Source organism: Clarias gariepinus, chromosome 4, assembly GCF_024256425.1.
Source record: "Clarias gariepinus isolate MV-2021 ecotype Netherlands chromosome 4, CGAR_prim_01v2, whole genome shotgun sequence".
NCBI classification, from domain to species: Eukaryota; Metazoa; Chordata; class Actinopteri; order Siluriformes; family Clariidae; genus Clarias; species Clarias gariepinus.
This window is the reverse complement of record NC_071103.1, coordinates 35714922-35738242: the sequence shown is the minus strand read 5'-3', so window position 1 is coordinate 35738242 and position 23321 is coordinate 35714922. Positions and strand designations below refer to the sequence as shown.

The following is a 23321-nucleotide window of genomic DNA, read 5'->3' as shown; positions in this document are numbered from 1 at the left end:
GGAATAATAATCAACAACAATTTAAACAATGATTCAATCAACAATTCGATGTTCAGGTGGCGGGAAAAACATTGATTTAATTACGTATTGTTATTCTCTTGTGTGGCAATTCATGTATCGCCACACTGAGTCAAAAAGAGATTTATAAATATATATTTTTATTTATATATGTTTGCATTTGACATGGTAATCCTACAGATGATGCACTGTATTCTCAATAAACTACACTTTATATAAACTATTCAGAATACGAATTGTTTAGAATTGTAACAAAATATTACTTTTTAAAAAATTCTATTAAATCAGGGAAATTATAAAACACAATCAAAATGTGAATCGGTATCATGATAATATTGTATCAGCTGTATCAGTAATATTATATATTAAATTTAATGAATAGTTCTTTCTGCAAACTGAAATATCAAAAACAGTTATTATTGTTTTAATTGTATCAATGAGTGTATTGTATTTCTTTTATGTTGCACAATCAATCAAATATTTAAAATATTTGAAATTGCCGTTTTTAATACATTAACAAACACTTCTTCTTTGTCTTTCATCTGTTCCCTTTCAGGGGTCGCCACAGCGAATCATCTGCCCCCATCTAACCCTATCCTCTGCATTCTCTTCTCTCACACCAACTAACTTCATGTCCTCTCTCACTGCATCCATAAATCTCCTCTTTGGTCTTCCTCTAGACCTCCTGCCTGGCAGTTCCAACCTCAGCATCCTTCTACCGATATATTCAGCTTCTCTCCTCTGAACATGTCCAAACCACCTCAATCTGGCCTCTCTGACTTCATCTCCAAAACATCTAACGTGGGTTGTCCCTCTGATGAACTCATTCTTGATCCTATCCATCCTTGTCACTCCCAAGGAGAACCTCAACATCTTCAGCTCTGCTACCTCCAACTCTCTTTCCCGTCTTTTCTTTAGCGCCACTGTCTCTAAGCCGTAGAGCATCGCTGGTCTCACCACTGTCCTGTACACCTTTCCTTTCATTCTCGCGGATACTCTTTTATCGCACAACACACCTGACACTTTTAATACATTAACAAAAACAGTGGAATAAAAAAAAAAAAACAGAATTACATAATAATAACAATCAATTAAATATTCTAAAGATTATGTTAATTAAACATTCTGAATGCTGGTTTGGATTATTTTTTTTACCTTCAGTAACCTGCACTCCTATTAGAGCTACGGTAAGCAAGTCAATAAATAATTTTTTTATCTAAAAGTCAAACTTCTAACAAACTTATAGCTTTGGTTAAACTTATAACTTATAAGTAATAGTTTTTTAAACCAGTAGGCACACAAAAAAAAAACCCTCTAACATTATTGTACACTAAATTTGAACACTGTACACTGTTATTTAAAAGCCTCTGCAGATACAGAACATTTCTCGCCAGATTTATCCAGATTCGATGAGGACAAAATGACTGTTTTTGTCACCAGGGCTCACAAAACAAAGAAATTAATCGGTAAATAAATAAACTATAAATATCTCTGCGGCCCGGGAAACATGCGTGCACCAACATGTGAGGAGAGAGAGTTATAGCACAAGCTTGGGAAGTGGAAGACTTTGGGGGAAAAAAATATATATAAATATACGTGCACACACACACACACACACACACACACACACACACACCTGCAACGTTTCCTAACGCACCAAATATGCTAATTAATGTGTCACTTCCTGACAAAGCAAAGACAGTGAACGGCATTTCCAAAGCCGAACTTGTGGAGGGATATAGTGCCACGCTTTGATCGTCCCACGTGTCAGCTCAAACTCTTTGAGGCCACGACGTTCCTGAACAGAGCTGACTGGCTCAAGCGACAGATTTATCGTCCTGTTCAAGCTTCTCCCGGGCTCCCTGAATATTCATACGGACTGACGAATGACGACGAGAGCGACATCGGCAACAAACTCAAGAGAAAATTCCAACACCAGGACAAAAGTATTTCCCTAAACACCAAATAAATAAAAGGAATACATATGCGGAAAAAAAAAAAAAGTTGATATTTTGAGCTGTTTGACAGGATGTCTTCTTAGATCTAGAGATCTGGAAATACCTCAATATTTTATATGGTTTATTTTTTTTTGAGAGAAATACACTGTGAGAAACAATAAGAGCGGTGTTTAAAACAGCACTGTGCACTTTGGAACCGCGATAACTTTAGTACATAAATATCTAAAGTCATACCATTTAACCTGCCAAGGAAGAAAAGAACATTTAATGATATTATTCAAGTTTTACTGAAAGATGCCACGCCTTCCTAAGCCGTGCAACTAATTGGATGAATAAGAATTTAACCGATTAAAAAGTTATTAACCGGAAATGTTTGTTTTGCGTAACATTTCTCCATAGATCACACATCTATTAACTTGTAAACCGTAACAGGGCGCACTTGCAATTTAGGCAATGCACAAAATTGGACATTTTTGGTCAAATGAGGATTGACAACCCGGCAGCATTTACAACAGCTATGTTTTTTTTTATTATCCTGTTTGTTTACACTATTTATGCGTCATTAAGTTTTTTTTTTAACACAATTAATTAGTTGAGATTGCACCACAAGAACAGTTAAAATAACACTTATACTAAGAAAGATTGTGTGTCTTACAATTAATTAGCAATGACTTGTAAGATGTAAGATGGATGGGAACTGGCAAGGAATTTGCCCACAAAAAAAACAAAAAATATATATAAAAAAAAAACACATTAAAAAAAACACTTTACTACTGAAGAGATGCTAATAATTAATCACTTAATTAATTAACTGATGATGTTTGTTTTTCAGGTAGTGATAGCGTTGTTAACCCAGCTAACATTAGCATAGCCATCCTTACTAGACAGGCTCATTACACGCTTGCTAATAAATAAATTAACTTGATATTTTACTAAATTTATATACACCGTCACATCACAGTCATACACAGCATATGAAGTGAAACGCTGGTACGACCGCCCGTGACCTAAAAATAAAAAATATAATTTTCAAATGAAGAATATTAAGTATGAAATAGGAGAAAAAAGATTATACAGATATAGAAATAAAAAAATATATAGAGAAAAACGTTTAGCTGTAAAAAAAAAAAAAAAAAAAAAAAAAAAACAAAAAAAAAGTACACTAAAAAATGAGTTTAGATTAACGTTTAAAAGCCAGTCTCATGGTTTACACTGACTTCTGTTTAAACTCACATAGACATAGAAGTAATCTCAAAGTCGTTCACTCTCTTCATTTCTCTTTCGAGTCAGTTATTTAGACGCACAGTGTACACGCTCTCAGATGTTTTGATGATGATGTGACGGCGCAGGAGCATGGCGGACATTTTGACAGATTAAATCTGATTACAAACAGACTTGAGGCATTAGGCTCATGTCCGTTTCACTATGAGACGTAACTATCTAACAGGATGATCAAAGCGCGTGCACTCTTAGCTATCACGGTTTTAGAGCTATTTCCATGTCATTTCAGTGAACTATATTCGTGCTTGTTTAAAATAGAGATGAGATAGTATATTACTGTAAACCATTTTCAGTGGCAGCGATATCGACAGGTTTTCCCAAACCAAAAAAAAATAAAAATAACTTATATAATTCATACCATGGATGTTCAGGTCAAACTGGGACTTCTAAAAATGCAGATTTTTATTTTGTGCAACTTTTTTTACGTGATTTTTTATTTTTTTTTATTTTTTTAGTATTTCTATGGTTTTAATGCATATTCATCATCATTTTATTTTATCCATCAGGAGATTTTGTGTCAACGGCACTAGGGGTGTCAAGTCAAACTGGGATTTGTATATTTAAATTTCTTTTAAATTAAGATAAACACTGCAATCGTTCTGTGAACATTTAGTGAGTCATATGCCTGATCCTTAAAAATCGAAGGGTAACTTGTCACCAACTTGCAAAAGAGACACATCTGTCTGTGTAAACTGTACACACAATCATTCACCAACACCACTTGAACATAACAGGAACTCGGCTGGGGGTTATTGCCACAACCCTCGTACAGTCCTGACCTCACCCCAAGCCATTTCTACATGTTTGGTCTGTTAAAGGAGTCAGACTTTCTACCTTGATGGTGCCCAAGCACTAGTAAAACACTGAGATAAGTGCATTCATGTAGCAGTGGATTATACAGTAAAATAAAGGGAGTTTTCACTTTCATAACTGTGTTCTGTTATTCTGCACTATCGCAAGTCCCGGTTTGACTTGAACGCTCTATGTACAATCATTTTTGCACTTTGACAAACACATTAAGGAGTTTTTCATGATTTGTTTCCGTTTTATTACTACAATTAGTGTCCAGAATGGCTATTAATTAAGAAAAACAATTAGGTGTTTCACCAAAGACCTAAACCTTTACTTAAAGAGCTATTAACTGCTCAGTCTGAGATCTTAATGGGACTCGAAATGAGTGTTTAATTGAAAGCAAGAGTACTTGGAGGGTAAAAAAGTTAAACATACAATTAAACGACAGATAAAATACATGAAAGTATGTATATATGTATTTTGCATCATACTTAAATAAACTTCCTACAATTAAAATTACAATGTATTTTAAATGTACATTGATTAAAATTAGGCTACTGCTTTAATTTGACAAGAATTGTATACAGTATATCCTCTGAGTGTAATGAAAATGAAAATAGGTCAGAGAGAATGTAGCACAACCTCACACAGCTTAACAACTAAAAAAAGTCAACCTTATCATTTATTAAAGATGTAAAGCTGTAGGCAAAACAGAACAAAAAACAAAAAGTTTGACCGACACATCAGTTCTGAACAGAAAATTTGAGCATTTAAGTTATGTTAAGGTAAATAAATTATTTGGTATAAGTTTAGTTTCCCAATCAACATAGAATATATGGTAAAGTCATTTGATTTGTCTTTGTTTTATGATAAAAATAATATGCATTATATATCTTGTGAGATATCATATTGTCTTCTTATTGTGAATAATACGTTTTCTCCTTTATGCTGTCAGATAAGATTTCACTGTGACCCTCTACCTGCATGTAAATTTTATATTACTAATTAAAAATAACATTTCAATCCTGGTATTAGTATTTTTTTTAAAGTTCTTACACATCGTAACACCTTAAAGTCTTTGCTTATTATTTTTAAAATTGTATTTCATATTGTTCAGTAGAACTAGATTTTATTTTAAATATATTTAAATCGAATTTGTTTTTCCCATTAAACCTTTAAGTCGAAACAAATAGCTTTTTAGTTTTTTTTTTTTAATAAATGTATCTTGTGAAAATGCTTGAAGGATATTATTCAGAAAAGGCTCATGTGAGTGTAGTTCAGTGTGACACTGCAGTTACAAATCAATTATTTATGCATCTTGATGCATGCTGATTTTTAATTTGTGTAGCTTTTTTTAGGGTGACCCTTTGATGCTTTCATGCATATTTATTTTTATTTAATTTTAGCATCAGAACAGTTAGTTTTGAAGGTACGAGAGGTATTAAATTCCTGCTGGGACTTTTGACTTTCGTGCAGAATAACAGGACAAAGTGTCACATTTTGATAAACTTCATGTTTACTTCAATAAACAGTAAGTAGTAGGGGACCGACACACCTACATTAGAGTCAGATAAAAGACACTTGTAATTATAAATGCGAACCGCTATAATGTGCAAATAAAATGAGCTTGTAATATGAACGTCACCTAAGTGTCAAGTATATTTCATATATTCAGCAATGACTGTATGACATATTGTGTGTGTGTGTGTGTGTGTGTGTGTGTGTGTGTGTGTGTGTGTGTGTGTGTGTGTGTGTGTGTATGCACGTATATTGTACCAACCAATTCCATTTCTAAATATGTGCATCAGTCCTCAATAGCACCGTTCAGTATCAGCGAGTGCTATGAAAGACACCGCAGTTTCAGGTGAAATGAAATCCAAATAGAAACTGAGCAACATGGGAAAGAAAGGAGACTGGACAGCTGCCAGAGCCGGCGTTTTCCCTCCCGAAGCATGCCAGTCAGCGCGTACAGTATGACAAATTACCCTGCATGAGACTTCACACTGCAGTCACCTCCCAACAGCAGCCTCCTCCAGATGGACCCAATTAAGCTATTAGCCAATGAGAGGTGCCTGATGACTCCATTAGGAGCCATTCGGAGGTTAAATAAACGGAGGAAATCAACAGAACCCCTCCATTTCAATCTGTCTTCGTTTATTTGCGTAGCGGAGCGTACTTTGAAAAAACTGACCCACAGGTGAATAACTGACTCGAATGATTACTTTTTTTTTTTTTTCCGGGCGGTGCTGAGGGAGAAGGGAGAAACGAGAAAGAGAGAGGCAGACAGAGAAGGGAGAAGAGGACCTCTAAGGTAAAGGCAGGATGATAATTTAGAGTGAAATACGTGGAGATTAGATCTGGAGTGACTTCACGCACTCTCTCTCCTGGGTCCTGTTTATCTGCCATCACCTCGGCTGTCCCATATATTTAAGCACAGAGTCGATGCAATTCAGTGGCACCATCACTCACAGACCTGCACTCCAGGTCCGCTACTGACAACCAGCTCCAAGAATCAAAGCTACTAACGCAGCTTTAAGTTATACGAAATACTGGAGAAAAAGAATTAAAAAAGAATCAAGTAGGTATCAAGTGGAATGAATTATTAAACAAATGCAATATATGGCATTGAGAGAAAAAAAAAAATATTGCTGCGTTAAAGCATTTTTCTTTAACACAAATGGCTCATCGTGTAGTTGCCCAAATCATTAAATCCCCCAAGCTTTAAAGCAGTCTCATGCCACGTTCCCCAATAAAAAGCAGAAGAACCTGGACAGAATCAGGTGTTTTGCAACATTTCAGTTTACTAGACGGTTTTGAAGCTTACTAGTTTATTCAGTTGAGGATGTATGCCACAATTCTAGGAGCTCAGCCAACACCATGCGGCTAATAGCCTCGCAACTGTCAATTTGAAGCAGAACCAGCCAGACCTCCAGGATTGCTCCAGACAGCTTTGCCTCATGGAAATGAGCGAGCTCCTGCTATTTCCCAGGCACTGATGGTGAGATCTCCCTGACTTCCACTCCGTGTCTTCCTGCTTTCCCCAAAATACACACGTACATTTCACCATCAGGTGCCATCAGACAAGTTGCAACAGGGATCTCGTTCTCCAGCAAGAACATGTCTTTACTTTTTCAGTGACAAAAAAAAACAACACAGTGGCACCGATAACAGGGTCCCTTGATGAGGCTTCACAGCTGTATAGCTGCTCTACTTTTAGCCATCACCAATTCAGCCTAGAGCTCTCACTCGCAACACAACCTGCATTCTATAAGGCATGCTAGTACAGTATTTCTAGCTACATGGGCTTTATTGGAATTTGTACCCGCTTCAATGAACATACACACTTCAGCAGATAACTTTTTGCAGATCCAGTGCGTCAGCATCTCATAAAACATCTGCTTTCCTGGATTCAGATGCTCATATCTGTCTTCTTCCATCTGACGCCTCTTCTGCGGCTGGGGAATTCCCTTCTTGCAATGACACATTGAATTTCTTCCAAACTGTAGTGGTGAATTAACGATAAAATAGATGCTTCAGAAGGTCCTTTTGTAACCATGCTGGGAATCTTCACCGAGTTTTCTTAAAGCCCTGTTGGTGTCATTTTTTCCTCAGCATAAAAATAAAATTCATGGGGGGAGAGTGATAGGTGAATATTTGTATGTTTATTGGCTAATTCAACCTGGCATGCTTTCTCAGCAGCACTACAGGGAGCACACGGAGTGCAGTGGTTTGTGTAGCTGAAACAGCAGGGCCTTAGTGAATCGCTTACTGATAGTTGCCAAAGATTGTGCTCATCAACCTCAAGCTGAGAAACCTCAGCCATGCAGCAGTCCTTCCTCAGTTTACTCCAAACTAGTTGAAATCAACACTACTCCACTTCTCCCTACTGAACGCTTTTGGCTCTTTGAAATCTACACTTTATGGAAAAAATTATTAGGTTAATTATTGAATTAAAGAACTTGACTGGCCCTAACACAGAGCCCTGACCTCAACCCCATCAAGCACCTTTGGAATGAACTGGAATGGAAATTGTAAGCCAGGCCTTCTCGTCCAACATCCGTCCCTGACCACTTAAATGCTCTACAGAATGAATGAGCACATAAACACTCCAAAATCATGTGGACAGCCTTCCAAGAAGAGTGGAAGCTGTTACAGCTGCAAAAAGGGGACCAACTCCCTTTTAAAGTATATATATTTAAATACATTGTCATTCCAGGTTTGGCCAAATAATTCTGTCCATATAAGGTACTTCAGATATGCCTGACATAATCCTCTCATTCCCAGCCTCCTAGTGTAGACCAAAGACAGTCCTGATATGGTGGTCACCTCTTTGTCATTGTGTTCAGTGGAGCTTAAGGTCAACTCCGCAAGGTCTGATGCTTACATCTGTGGTTTCTGTCCTTATAAACCAGACAAAACATCAGACAAAAAAAAAAAACACATCTAACCTTTCCATCAGCTGTCGAAACAAATAAAAGTCAAGACTCCATTTTTACATGCTTTACCTGTCTCTTTGCTCAACCGCCCTCTGTCTTTACTTCACAGCCTCCACGCTCCATCCATCATTCTGTCCTTTCGTAAACTAGGACAGCAAGTCACCTCACCGCTTAACCCCACTTTCCCTCCTCCTTCTTCTCTTCCTCCTCTCGACATCCATCTTTCTGTTGCACCTCCTGCAAGTCTCCGTTTCCCTAAAGCCCAGTCAGTTCCTTGAGGAACCAGCTGTGGATAACCTGACGACCCAGTGGGACGTCTGTAGGAAAGACGTCATGTATGCAACACTTCCTAGTGTGCCCCCTCACCTTTCTGCAACCGACTTGCCGGCTCTACATTTATCATCCCTCCGTCTCCATCCTGAATTTCAATGCTCCATTTTTCTTTATCTGTTGCCCCAAGGGTCTTCTGTTATATACTGTACTTCCTTCCTTTTCTGAGTTAAAAATCAGGTGCAGGTCTAAGTAAAAACATGGTCTGTGGTTAATCTGGTTTCAAGCAAGACCTCCTGCATCCCTCCAGAGTCAGTCAGAAATGAAGAAATGGCAAATTACAGGAATGCACAGCATGTCTCTTTGGCTCTGACAGTCAGAGCCACAAGAGAATGAAGACTGATAGGACGCAGACAATAAAACAAAAGGACCTTTGTCGGAGGCGTAATTAAATCACCGGTGACAGCAGCACATGTGGGGTCAGAACCACCATGCGCCACTTGACTTCTTTCATTAGCGCGCATTGGGACTGGCAGGACTAGTCGTATATATGTATATTTATAGTTTGATAACCAGCTGGAGAGCGGCGTCCTGCAAAGCTGCTCGGAGCTTTGTGATCTTGTCAAATAGAATCAGAAACACAAAGGGAGGTGACAAGCACTCAGGGTCTTTCCGTGCTGTTACAGAAAGAAACCAAAATAACTGCGGAACAGAACAGCATTACAGGGGGTTTGGAAGATAGAAATCTGATCTGGTCCTTCATTAGTCAGGAAAGAGAAATCTAAACGGAGATTGGTTAGAAGTGGCAATGTGTCAATGTTAATAAGCCATAGGCACTTTTAGAAATGTGCCCAGACTACAATAATCAGCAAATTAAGTCGGAATGGACAACACTTTGGCTGAATTGTTAGTGCTTGGGGCTGGTCAATAAGAAAAAAAACCTGAGTGTCTAAAGGGCAGTGGGATAAATGATGAGTGGCTCTTGGCAAGGGTGGAGGGCTGTACTGATTCAGCTCAAGAGCCGTGCTATCGTTTGAGCTGACTCACTTCAATGAATGTTGACAACTGAAGAAGGAAGCAGCGGTGTATGAGACATGTAAAATTAGAGGCTTAGTGACTGGCCTGGCAATTGTCAGACTAATTAAAAAATTGCTAATTATAACGCGCTTTACTTCGAATAATCATTGGGCTATAAAGTCCTGGCTGTCAGGTGTAAACAAGGCGTGCGACTGCAGTGGGGGGAAATCAATGGACATCTGTTCATTTATCTCAGGCAGGGAACCAAATTGAAAATGGATTGCCCAATGCACCACAAATCTGCATTGTGATAAAGGAGCAATAAATCGCAACACCTGCTTAGTAAACGATAATTACCATTCCGGCAGCAGGCCCCACGGCCCTCCGCGAACCGCCAATGAAGAATCAAATTGCAATCTCTTGCTGGTGGGACGACTGGATGCCAGGAGAATTTGTAGGTGCAGCCGAGGCAGGGCCACACAGGATGTCTTCAATCACCGAGTGAAATTCTTCAGGTGGTGAACTGGGTTCTTCATTACGGAAGTCTAATGAGTCAAAATGAGACAATAAATCCATTCTGCCGCCTCCCTGGCTATGGAGTTTCCGACCTAATGATATTACATTTTAGTCTTTCAGCAGAGGGCCAATCGGTGCGTCCCCTGACATGCTCTTGGAGATTGCTCGAAATTTATAACACGAGGCACCAGGGCAGAACTCAAATTCACGAGGGATGCTGTCTCTAAATGATTGAAAAACCAGTGAATGGGCTTTCTACGTTTCAGGTTTTGTTTGTATTTTTTTACCCAGAATCCTTGGCATACATCTGCTGTTGGATTGTATACTGTGAGTGTGTTGATATTTTCGGCAATTAAATGGAAACAGGCCATTTTGGCAATTTCTTTGACAAAACCAGTAAGCAGATGTTTTCATTCTGCATTCTTGTGAATAATTAAACGATCCGTGTCCTTCCCATAGCCTTAAAAAATACACAGCACTACAAAATTATTGAATTTGGTAAAAAAATGCCTGGATTAAGTTTATATATCTAACGGCTTAAATTTTATTATTATTGCATTTGTTCTAATATGGTGTTATGTCCAGTGTAACGATTTATGCAATTCAATCGGTATTTTATCGGCCACTTCGAAATCAATTCACACGTTTTTAACTTCTTAGGTAAACTTTCTTTAAAGTGTTAAATAGTCTAAAATGTATGGATTCTTTTTTCTAAAATATATCACAGCTCATACAGAACATAGAAACAGCCGTATGTTCCTCAAATCCTCGAGTTTTGTGAGAGTATCACTTTGTCTTTTTCTTTTAAGTTTATCTGATGTGGGTGCAACACCGCCACCTAGTGAACTGGAGTGTGGAGCAAAAACTAAAAAAAGCTTTTTGTATGAGATGTGACTTTTGAACAATTAAAAATCCAAGTTGCATGGCAATTCAATATTTATTAGATACAAGTAGTATTTTTTTATATTTCAAAACAAATCAGACAATAACGATTATACAGTAGCTAATCAAATTGACAGCCTACATACTGTACGATTCACTGCTCAACGAGGCGCGCTATAAGGTAGGGAACAACTTGTGTCACAACATTATTACTCAGAATATTAAATAGACCAAATTTTGCTTTGGCAAATTACAGTGTATAAGAAGAATATTAAACGTCTTGTTGTAGCAAGTTGTATCACTTTCACAAGAATCACTTTCAGGTTGGTAAGAGTGGCTTTATGTCAGACCATCGTCATCACACAATGCTGTGGTTGATTATCTTCCTATGACAGTACACGTCCAAGTGTTTCATCCGTTACATAACAGATGGACATATTGCCAGTCTGGCACTCCAGTGTTTACTGACAATTTATCATCTCAGCTTTCAGGAAACGCCAGCTTAGTCATCTTTCTGTCAGTCTCTCAACCCTGTGGCACCCCCCAGAGATAAAACAGATAAAAAGAAAAAAAAAAAGCAAACAACTGAAACGTGGTTGGTTATACCAGGTGTTTTGTGGTTGTGTTAAGTTTGAGCCATACAGCTGTGGGTGACTTTGACAGCCATCCATATGAGGTGTACTGCACGTGCATGTTCGCCTTAATGAAGTGTCCACTGCTGTTCTCTCGCAGTTTATATGACACCGATGTTATTTAAAAGCATTAAAACTCAAGCGGGTTTTCATGAATACGCCCGGCAACATAGCATACTGTAGGTCAATAATGATTTAAAAAATAAATAAATTTTTATTTTAAAACACACTCATATATATATATATATGAGTGTGTTTGAATTTTCGGATATATCAGGTGGAACAGAAGTTATCATTACTTTTATAAAGGGTAAATTGTACCACAGCCGGAATATGGGAAGGATGTTGCAAAAATGTAGAACTCTTAAAATGAGAGTATTATTATTATTATTTTTATTTTATTTTATTTTATAAAATAAAAATAATAATAATAATACTCTCATTATTGGGTGATAGAATAGGGGGGGTGATAGAAACAACCGGAAAACAACAATAAAAACATGATAATGTGTGCTTTTTCTTTGCCTGTGTGACCTATTTTTTATTTTTATTTTTTCATTTTTTTGCTCTGTCATGTTTGGAAAGTTGGTTAAATTTGAAAATAAAATTCAGTTTATCATATGGCCTACTTTTATCTGAAATAAAGAATATTTCACTCTATTCTGCACAATCCTGAGCCCTATATATGTTTATAAAATAAAACTGCAATACATATCCAAAATGCTCCGATCTTTAAGCTAATAAAGTGATAGTGAAAGAATGAAACAAAACCAGTTTAAATAATAAACCATTACTTTTAAATTTTCACTTGGCCATCACAGAGGCCTAAACCTTTTTCTACATGCGCACACAAATCTTGTGCGGCTCAGTAATAAAACCTTCCTGACTCACTTTCAGCATTAGCATTTACCCTGCGCACGTTAATATTTCCAGCTGCCTTCCATCTCGCACTTCTGAAATACATGATTTTGCATTTAGCAACATCTGACAAGCTTATAATCATAATGATCATTCAGATCCAAGATAGGGGGAACATGAAAAGATGTTAAGAGTCTGCGAGATTGCTACTGAATGGAAATATGCAACAAAATTAAAGACATCATTCACGAAGAGACAAGAATATTACAAAACTTACATCATGTCTCCTTAAGCCTCAGTGAATCAAACAAGATTTGCCGGCTTGTCGAGAGGGCTGCAAAGCGAGGTACACACACAAACATCATCAGAGCCCAGCCACGGGAGCGAATTGTGCTCCTGTCACAGGCCCTTCTCCACAACACTTAAACAACAAGCAGACATAGATTAGTCACGTTAGGAGCTCCATCTGCTACCGAGGTTCTCCCCCCCCCCCACCCCCCCCTCTCTCTCTCCTTCTGCCTTGCTCACTCTTCATCTCTCTCGACCCAAACTCCAGCCGTAGCCTTTCATGTCAAGCTAAGCTCAGGTAGGTGTGTGATTCTCGGTGCACTCATTGCTCTCGGCAGGCTTCTTTGTGTTTCTCAGAGTCGGAGCACATGGATCTCGATAAAGAGCCCCGTATTACACGCACGCTCCCTCGCTTTTCATTTCTAGCGTGGGCAACAACACGCGCTGAGCTCCAGATTCAATATGGGGTAATGAGAGTGACATAAATACCTTCTCCTCTGCAACCAACCCGGTGCACAAAGTCACTCCAGAGTTAACATATATCCACCTGGCCTGCTTTTACGCTGTTTTTTTTTATTTCTATTTTTTTATCCGAGGCTGTCGACTAAACACACAGTACGGCAAGAAAAAAAAGTTAAGTACCACCTTCCTGTACCGAGACATCAGAAGTTTTTCTCACTTGGTCTCTCTCTCTCTCTCTTTCTCTGTATGTCTCATTCTTTTTCTTCTTAACCAGGTTTTTTTTTTTTTTTTTTAAACTTCTCTCCCACTCTTATTTTTTAAAACTTCCCAGTAGTTGGTAAGCTCAAGCTGAGAGTGACAGGTAAGGGAACAGCAGGAAAAGGTGACAACAAGATAATAGCTGCTGCTTCTAGCGCTAATAGTGGCTTCATCATCATCATGACCTGACGTGTGTGTGTGTGTGTGCGCTTGTGTGTGTGCCTGTGCCTCAGTAAGCGTGAACTACATTTTCGAAAATCTTAGCTTTCCATCTTATACAGTTTTTTCATTTAAAATAAAGAAAAAAAAATCAAATATGATCCATAAGATCACTGATCCACTTCATGCTGGAGGATCAGACAGAAGAGATTAACGCCCATATATACAGCATGTACTATTAATGTTTCCTGACTCTGACATACACACAAGACACCCCTCGTCATCTGTTACTGGCCTAAAACTCTATCGTTCCCTGAACAGATTCTGCTGTGTCTGTGTTTTTCCATCATTAGCGAGGGACTGAAAATTTCTCGAACACATCATTAGGTTTGTCACACATCTTAGCCTCACAGCCTGCTGTTTCTGTAGGAGACCGATGTGATGACCAAAAAGGAAAGATCCCATGCCACGGGGAACGGGCGAACCGGTCGGCTTAGTGTGTGTGTGTGTGTGAGAGAGAGAGAGTGAGATATCAGGGATCATCACTAAGGCAAACATTTGATATCCAACATCAACAAGTTCATCAGTTCATCTGAGAAACAGGACAGAAGAAGAGTGAAGAGTCTGAGGAGTTCAGTAATATTTATATAAATATACTGTTAATGTATCTGACCATATACTGTGTGTGTGTGTGTGTGTGTGTGTGTGTGTGTGTGTGTACACCATAGCATATATATGTGAGTTTGTAATGAAAAATATTTACATCCAATATCAGCACATTACAACTCAGCACATCTACAGTAACGGCGTGTTTATTAATCCATGAAGTAATTACAGTTTGCTTCAATAATAACAGCAGCTGTCAAGTTAGTTCCAGAGAAACTACATTTTCAATCAATGGAAAATGTGAACAATTATATTTTATATTAATATGGTTTTCTAAAATATTTCATTTATTTTTTATTATTATTATTATTATTATTATTATCATTATTATTATTATTTACATTTCAATTATTTTGAAAATATGTTTTATTGCAAATTGAACCGATAGAGCTGGTGTTAAAATATTATATATATATATATATAACTTAAAGAAAGGCGGGGTCCATTCTGGACAGGGTGTTTATTATTTCCCTGAAAACTTCGAACTACGATTAGTCACTATGCTTTTATTAGACACTTTATATCAATATTATAATATTTAGCCATTTTTTAACCTACAGTACCATGCAAAAGTCCTGAGCCACCCCTCTTCATATTAAAGTAAATTCTATAAGTTGAAGTAGGTTTAATTAAATAATTAGGACCAAATGTTTTACAGTTTTTACAAGATACAATGTAAAAAATGTTTAAATTTACATTTACATTTATGTAACAACCTCGACAGCAGCGACCTCATTTCCCCTCTCGTCTGTTCCAACCACTCAGCATTCAGCATCACCAGTATACTAATCACCAGCCTGATCATCTGTCATCATCTACACCTGTTTCTCACTGGTTCGTAAATAAATTAAAAAAAAGAATTATGCTTGAATGATTCAAACGTCACTATTACTTCCTAATGTAAAAAATACAATTAACTATCCCTATTGTAGCCATTAAAGCCATTACAGTTGATTTTTTTTTTTTTTTTTTTTTTTTTATAAAAAACTACTAGTGAACAAACCTACCGTAAACATTGTTATTAAGTATTGTAAAATCTGGGACTAGTCCGTATGCATCCCAGTAAATGTTACGCTTACATTCATTCAGACTGAACGCTTATCAGATCGTTTAAAGGAACTAAGTTAAAATCAAGGCAGAATCTGTCCCAATGAGGTATCTGAGACATTTGCGTGCTGAGATATCCCTTTCCTGGGTCGAAACAGCACAAAAAAAAAACGTATTTACTATGTTAAAAATATAAAGAGTGTGTAGCCGAGTATACATTATAGTTCTTACAAATATGCTCAGAGTCACTGAGAGAGACTTGAAAAACAACAATGGAAGTGTATGAAATGTTGGTCAGTGACTCATGAAATGACTACTGGGTTAATATTCTGTTATTGCTTTTGGGGGGGAAAAAAGGAAAAAAAAAAAAGTCTTCCATTCTACAATATTATACACTTTTCAGCTTGGCAGGTTCATTTCCTTGACGTAGCCTCGATACGGCCTTTGAATGGCCATAGAGTTTCAATGCAAACCCACACACAGACAAACACACAGACATACAAACACACACACAGACAAACACACAGACATACACACACACACATGCACCAGTGTCTTTTTCTATGGCATACTTTTAATACGGTGTTTAAATCTCTCAGGTCTGGCGCATCCTCCCACTCTCTCTAGAAAAAACACAAAGAGTGTGAGACCAGTAATCCCTGATCATCTCCTATAACAGTCCGTCTCAGAAAACGGAGAGCGGCTTTAAAACCCAACTGTGAGAGCTCTGGTCGTCGCCATCATGTCGCCGGAGTTGACTCCACCTAATGTAGCCCGGCTTTTGGTGGCAACACGACTACTGACCCCCGGTTACCATAAGCTAGCTAGTTTAGCTTTAGCTACATTTATTTACAATAGTTGTAAGTTAAACTACAAGATCCAGTGATTCATAGCAGACAGCGAGAGGTTTGGCACCAGTAATGCAGCTGTCACTCAAATCAGCCATGCCCCTACTTAATTAATCAACACCTTCGGACCAATCTGATTTTAAGCTTTCAACAATGCTGGAGTTTAAACACAAATCAGTCAGTGTCATCTAAACCATGATACAAAATCTATACGGAGAAAGTCCTGAAATGATTGACGGTGATTAATTTAAAAATAAATAAATGTATCCTTGGTGTTGTTGTTTTTTTTTCCAACCTTAAGGATCATGTAAACATTCCACACTTCACATAATTGACTTATTCCACAATGGCAATAAGAAATCTTGGGTGAACTTGAGCGGCCCGTCTCTAAGTCTCCTGAGATAGGCTCCAGGCCCCCTGGCGACCCCGTATACAGGATGAAGCGGTCCAGACGATGAGTGAATGAACGTATTTATAGTATACTGTATAATCAAAAATATGTGGACACCTGACCATCACACCCAAACGTCTGTCCGAACTCTTGCCATGAAGTTGGAAGTACAACGGTGTATAAAGTGTCTTCAGACCGAAACTTGTTCCAGCAGCACAGAGCCAGCTCCATGAACACACGATGTGCTCAGGTCCGAGTGGAAAAACACTCGAGTGCACTGCACAGGGCCCGGACTGATCTTAACGTGACTAAAACAGTTCGTGATATTATATACATTGGAAAATTTCAGATATAAAGGGTTTTCTTGGGACACTAAACTAATAAAAAAAAACACATACATATATACACACATAAAATTTCCGGGATAGGCAAGGCTGTGTGTGTGTGTGTGTGTGTGTGTGTGTGTAGTGAAAGCAAGTAAGAATTTACAACAAATCTCCCAACTGTACTGCTATAAAATTTAAAGAGACGCCCCGAGTCAATAAAACATTCATTACTTTGCATCGGATCAGACAAAGCTAATACAGACAAAGATTGGTTTAAACACCTTATAAAGGATTTGCTCAATAAGCCTGATGTGCACGCATACACACAAACAGAAATACACACATACACACACACACCCTGGAGGAGCTGGGAATCAATGGATGAGCACGGATTTACCAAAGGGCATGAGGAGAGAGAGAGAGTGAGCGAGAGAGAGCGAGCGAGAGAGAGAGAGAGAAAAAGTCCTTTAATGTGTGCCGTCAGAGGAGTGATGAACCTAAACTACAGCAAAATACCTAATCTACTCAAACAGACATAATCATCTACAAACCAAATCTCTCTCAGTGCACATCCTGCCAGCAACGCACTGAGCTAATGCTTCTCTTACACACTGAGTCATGTTTAAATAACACCATCGTTTCATACACACACACGCCAAACGAGCGGAGATACAGTCAGCCGCGCTAAGCAGTCTCTCGGCACTGCCTATTAAGATAAAAGATGGAAGAAAAAAAAAAATATCAAGAGTACCTAGAGAAAGCACTGTGGTTAAACAGATGTCTCGAGTCTCTGCCTGCAGGCCGGATGTGTAATGAAACAAGGACAAGATGGCTAATAATCATTAGGAATTAACAGCTCATACTGGAGAAATATTATGCTAGATCATTAAATGTCAAAACAGTCTGCCAAGGAAATATGGCTTCACCAGGGACGTGGCGGTGAATCACTGTTTTTGGACGTCTGTGTTAGTTTTGTAGTGTTACTAAAGCGTCAGGAGGTATCTTATACTGTACATACTGTACAGTACTGTATACACGTAACTGTCTCTTACTGTGCAAAAGTTTGCACCCCCACGGTCTGCTGAAGATGAGGATTATTTTGCAATTTATTTAATTTCAAGAAATGACTGCTGTTATTACTAAAAGGCTGATATTGTCAAACAAGACAGGAATAAGAAAAATATACTGTATATTTGATTAACGTTACTATTTTTAATAAGGATATGCATATTGTCAACAGTCGTTGTGTATATATATATATAAATATATATATACTGTAAGTCTTTGTGCAAAAGTTTGCAGCCCCTCCATGTTTGTTAAAAAAAAAAAATAAAAATTTACAAAACATTTACAAAAAAAATTTACCTTTCCAATAACACAAACAATGAGACGTAGATGTTGTACTGTATGCTGCAATGTTATCAATCGGCTCCAAAATCCCGAGATTAAAAATGTCTCAAAAGATATTTAAATAATTTCAAGCTTGTCTTATCATTTATTTTTAAGTGCATTAAAAACTCTCAATAGCTACAGTACTACACGTATACAGTACAGTACGCACATATGCTTTACCTTATTGAGTTATTAACTGCGCCAACTATTACTGTTTGTTAAATGCAAAAAAGAAGGAGACATTTACTTAATAATAATATGCATGAATATATATATTTTTAATTATAGGCTGAAAAAGGTAAATGAGTAATATTAACAGAAAAGCAGGTTAGAAAATGTCCAGAAGATTATTCAGAGGGTAAAGATTACACCTCAGGATTATAAAAGATATAAGACGCTGGACTCGAATGCAAAGAATGGACGTACTGTACACCTTGCAGTTTCTTTTGTCTTCTTTGTTTTTGTCCTTTATGTGGCTTCGCACGGGTCTATACAGTATCAGCTCTCTGTAATTACCAACATCCTTCAAAGACTCGTGTCATTTTCCCAGACACGAAAAAGTGTCGCGGCATTAGCCTTATTTCATTGTGTCGTCTCAGTGCTAGCTCATGGGCTTTGTTAATTGATTTGTGGCCCACATTGCAATACGGCGCTGGTTTCTACTTTCAAGATGTGGTTTTGTGCTCACTACGTGTGTGTGTGAGTATGTGTGTGAGTGTGTATATATGTGTGTGCGTAGGTACAAGGTCAGACACCTCCCAGAGACGCTAACGCTATTACTCTGTTGGTCAAAGCAGGCTACGAATGCTAAACAGGGTGAGAGGTAACTGCTCATGCTAGTGCTTGTTACATAATAAAATTAGTAATGAAGTTCTTTGATCTCAGGATAAATTGCAAAAACATAACATAAATATTTATCGTTAAAAAAAAAAAGAATTGCATTGTTTATTCACGGCTATGTCAGTATAGAGGGTATTAATGCACAACCTGAGCTTTTTGGTTATCTGTGACCAGTTAACCTTTTCTAATATCATTTCTACAAGGTTTAAAAGGTTCTCCGTCTTGTCAGTTTCAATCCTTAAAAAATGTACGGAGGGTTAATCGGACGATCACCCCACCAACTCATCATGTTATTGAGACGTTTCAGCATGAAATCTGTTTTGTTCCCCTCGCTGAACTTTAAACAAAATTCAAGCAGCCACGTCTCAAAAAAGCCAGCAGGGCCTGTTAAGAGATAATGACTAATTATGCTAATTTGTAAAGTTGTGCTCTTTCTTTCCTTGGTCATTTTATCAGCTGGTTCCTCCATAGGGAGCACTAACCGTTTAATGTTAATAAGAGTTTTTTTTTTTTTCTTCTTTTTTTTTTTACCCCCACCACCTTGGACGAATGTCCAGAGGAGGACGCCGTGTCCTAAATCGAGAAGGATTTCACAGTTAATCAGGGAAGTGGCCGCGCAAGTCGACGCTGCAGCTGCGACGGGTGCCGCAGACGACCTTCATTAACCTTTTAAATGCCAGCGGCACCTAGCACAAAAAAACTCTTATCAACAAAAGCGCATGGAGAGGCAGGATTTTCAAACCTTAATGTAAAATGTAAGTATATCTGTTTTCCTTCCCTCACATCGTGCGAGAGATTGAACTGAATGTTACGCGAGATCTTCTACGTGATGGGAGGACGTACGTGAAAAGAAAGATAGAAATGTTGAATGTAGCCATAGTACAATAAAGTGATTGTGCCTTAGTGAGCTGCACGTCTGAATCAGAAACACCGAGACACAGAGGAAGCAGAGGCAGAGACTCCAAAGAGAAAACCAGGCAACACACACACACACACACACACACACACACACACACACAGGTTTATGAGAACAGTCTAAACAGCATGACATGTCAAAATAAAGACACCAACCACAACTTCACAATTATTTAGAATCCTGTGAGGTCTTTATATATTACTTTCATGATAGTGAGATGAGAGAAAATACAGACCCTGACCTACATAGGTGCATTATTATTTAAATTATTATTAAAACTATTAATGATGTAATTTTACCCCTTACATCTAAGACGTATTTTGCAGAAATTTCCATCAGAGCTCGAAGATTAACGCCAATCTTACCTCATGAGCGTATCCTTTCTAAAAAAAATGCACATATGATTCTTTTAAAAATAAAAAAAAAAACCTTTACTGTGTTCCAAATCAACACCCACCGGCATATTACGCCAAAATTACTCCTAATTACTGAACTTGATCCTTATTATTTTTCCTCCTCCGCTCTTTCTATACTCGACACTTCCCAGTGATGACCAATGCCATGAGAATTAACTTCACTCTGCCCCGAAACAACCTCCAAATCCAGAGTCTTACGTACATGATCCACATCCCTGCGTCACGGAAAGAAAGAAAAACGCAACGTTTCTACAGCGTGACCAAAAGCGGACGAGACAAAAGGATGATGTCGATGCTGACATAAGTGTGCAAAGCTGCAGTAAAGTGTGATTTAAAAAAAATCTGATTTGCAATTGTGGATACAAAGCCTTCTGTATGATCCAGGGAAAAAAATGTAATGCTCTCGTGTAAAACCTTTTCCTCAGGTCTTTTTTATAAAACATAGGAATTGACATGATCCAGGGGAAAAAAATTCAAAGAGGTAATTTTTAACCGTGACACAAAACACATTCTTTTTTTTTTCTCGCACTTTTGCCTTTCTTCTTTTAGCTAGTCTTTTTCAGACCAGTCTGCTCTTTTTTAAAGCGACCTTGAGTGTTAGAAAGGTGTTTATATGTGTTGCAGAACAAATCAAGATCATGATATGCACAATGCGCTTTTTTTTGTCTATGTTATATAGCATTGGCTCATTCTGTATATCTTGTTTTAGCTACGCTAGAGTCCCTAAATGAACAATGCCACATCATAATCTATTATAATCAGACGGGGGGAAAAAAATTCCCTAAATCTGGTTTGGGTTCACATAGATTGTAAGAGTTCTTCTAATCCATTGCATTTTATGAGGATCAAGTGCATTAAATGCACGGTCTCAAGATAATCCGAAAAACGTCAGGCGTTTGCCAAGATGACTATAAACGTAATTGATTCAGCGACTGACATACAGTATATTAGAATAACACTTAGATTTATCCTTCCATCTCCATTATGAGAGATTAGAGCAGGGGAAAAAAGAGAGTTAAAACAATGCCCCGACGTCATCCGGCTTTGTGGAATTAATTGTGTCGACATTCCTCGAGTGTGCTTTCCATTATTCCGATGGAAATCTGAATCAGGGTGATAACATAACGTAGCGTAATCATGAAAAATGCTGAATAAGAGACAAGTCAGCTGCCAAAGGAGGAAGAAGAAGGGGAAAAATGTGTTCTGGTGCTCTTGATAAGAGTGTGTTCCGTTAATGCGCAAATTTTAGGAATTTCAGTTGTAAAATTTCAACACTTCGAGTGTACTGTATTTTGGTGTTCTGGGATGTCAGTGTATGAAGGAACGGTCACCATTAGAGCCCATCAGCTCAGCTGGGAAATTGGCAATCACACTCATGCACACACTCTCTCACACACTCACATACACACACAATGTTCATATGCAATGCTTAATGCTCTGTGACCATTTCTGTCACTTCCATTATGTAAATACATTTGACTCAGCACTGCACTTATCTTTCTTTTCTCAATTACACACATTATTAATACGCAGGTTGCAGAACAGGCCTTAGCCTAAATAATAATAATAATAATAATAATAATAATAGGTTTAATTTACATCATGCATTTCTCCACCCTGAGGTCGCTTTAGAGAGGATGTTATTTATATCCCAAACACCTCCGCTGGCATATGTGACAAGCAAATTGAACTGAATCTTTTAACACTTCCTACATGGATGTGTGTTTGAGGGGAAAAAAAGAAGTACAAACAGCAAAGCTGCATATTGACAGCGTCTAGGACAGAATGTCTGTCGCCAGTTGTTTAGATCAATTTTGATCAAAAATTATCAAATTTCTGGTAATTTTTCCATCCTCTGTGAACCACAAGATAAGAAATATGTGTAACGAACACGTCCCTGCCAGTCAAAGCGAAGCAGCTAGAGAGGCAGTGTGTCCAGGAGCGGGAGGTCTGATCACCAACACGTTATCAGCCCCGAGGGTCTGTCACGACAGGAGATAAGCAACTGTCACACACACACACACACACCTGTCAGGGTGAACGCAGAGGTGTTCTTGATACCCGGTGCCCTCGTTTATTACCACTGAGAGAGATGAAGCAGCACCACGGCTGCCGTCACTCACCTCAGCCTCTGCTTCGTTCGTTTACTCCTCGCGTCCTGTGATGAAATTTCAGATTGTGATCGCGCAACTAGATGGCAAGCAAAGTGGCCGGATAACGGAGGGGGTGGAAAAGGGCATTCTGCAATGATGTGCAACAAGTCTGGATTTGGTTTGAGTTTGTTTCTTTTCTGTCGATTGGCTTATAATAATAATGATGATAATAATAATAATAATAATAATAATAATAATAATAACAATCTTTCTTGCTTTAAAATCCTGTTTTGTATATGTAATAATATGTACCAAAAGTATGCCTAAACATCTAGTCATTCCTAATCACTTCTATAAGCCTTCTCATAGAAGTTGCATTAATGACACACCTTAAAAAAAAAAAAAAAAAAAAGTTGCTTTAATATATCTTACAAAAGCCCAGCAGTGAAATGTCCTTGCACTGAAAATGTTTGACCTTACAGTCTCAGACATCCTAATGTGCCATAATGTGATTTCTGATCATCTCCTGCAGCAACACAAACAGACTGGTGGATACACC

General features: G+C 38.0%; 1 protein-coding gene across 1 annotated transcript in view; it reads right to left on the bottom strand.

Annotated features, from left to right (window-relative positions):
• Nucleotides 1–23321, bottom strand: part of adarb2 (adenosine deaminase RNA specific B2 (inactive)) — a 221776-nt gene that overhangs the window by 197493 nt on the left and 962 nt on the right. The gene's annotated exons all lie outside the window — the stretch shown is intronic.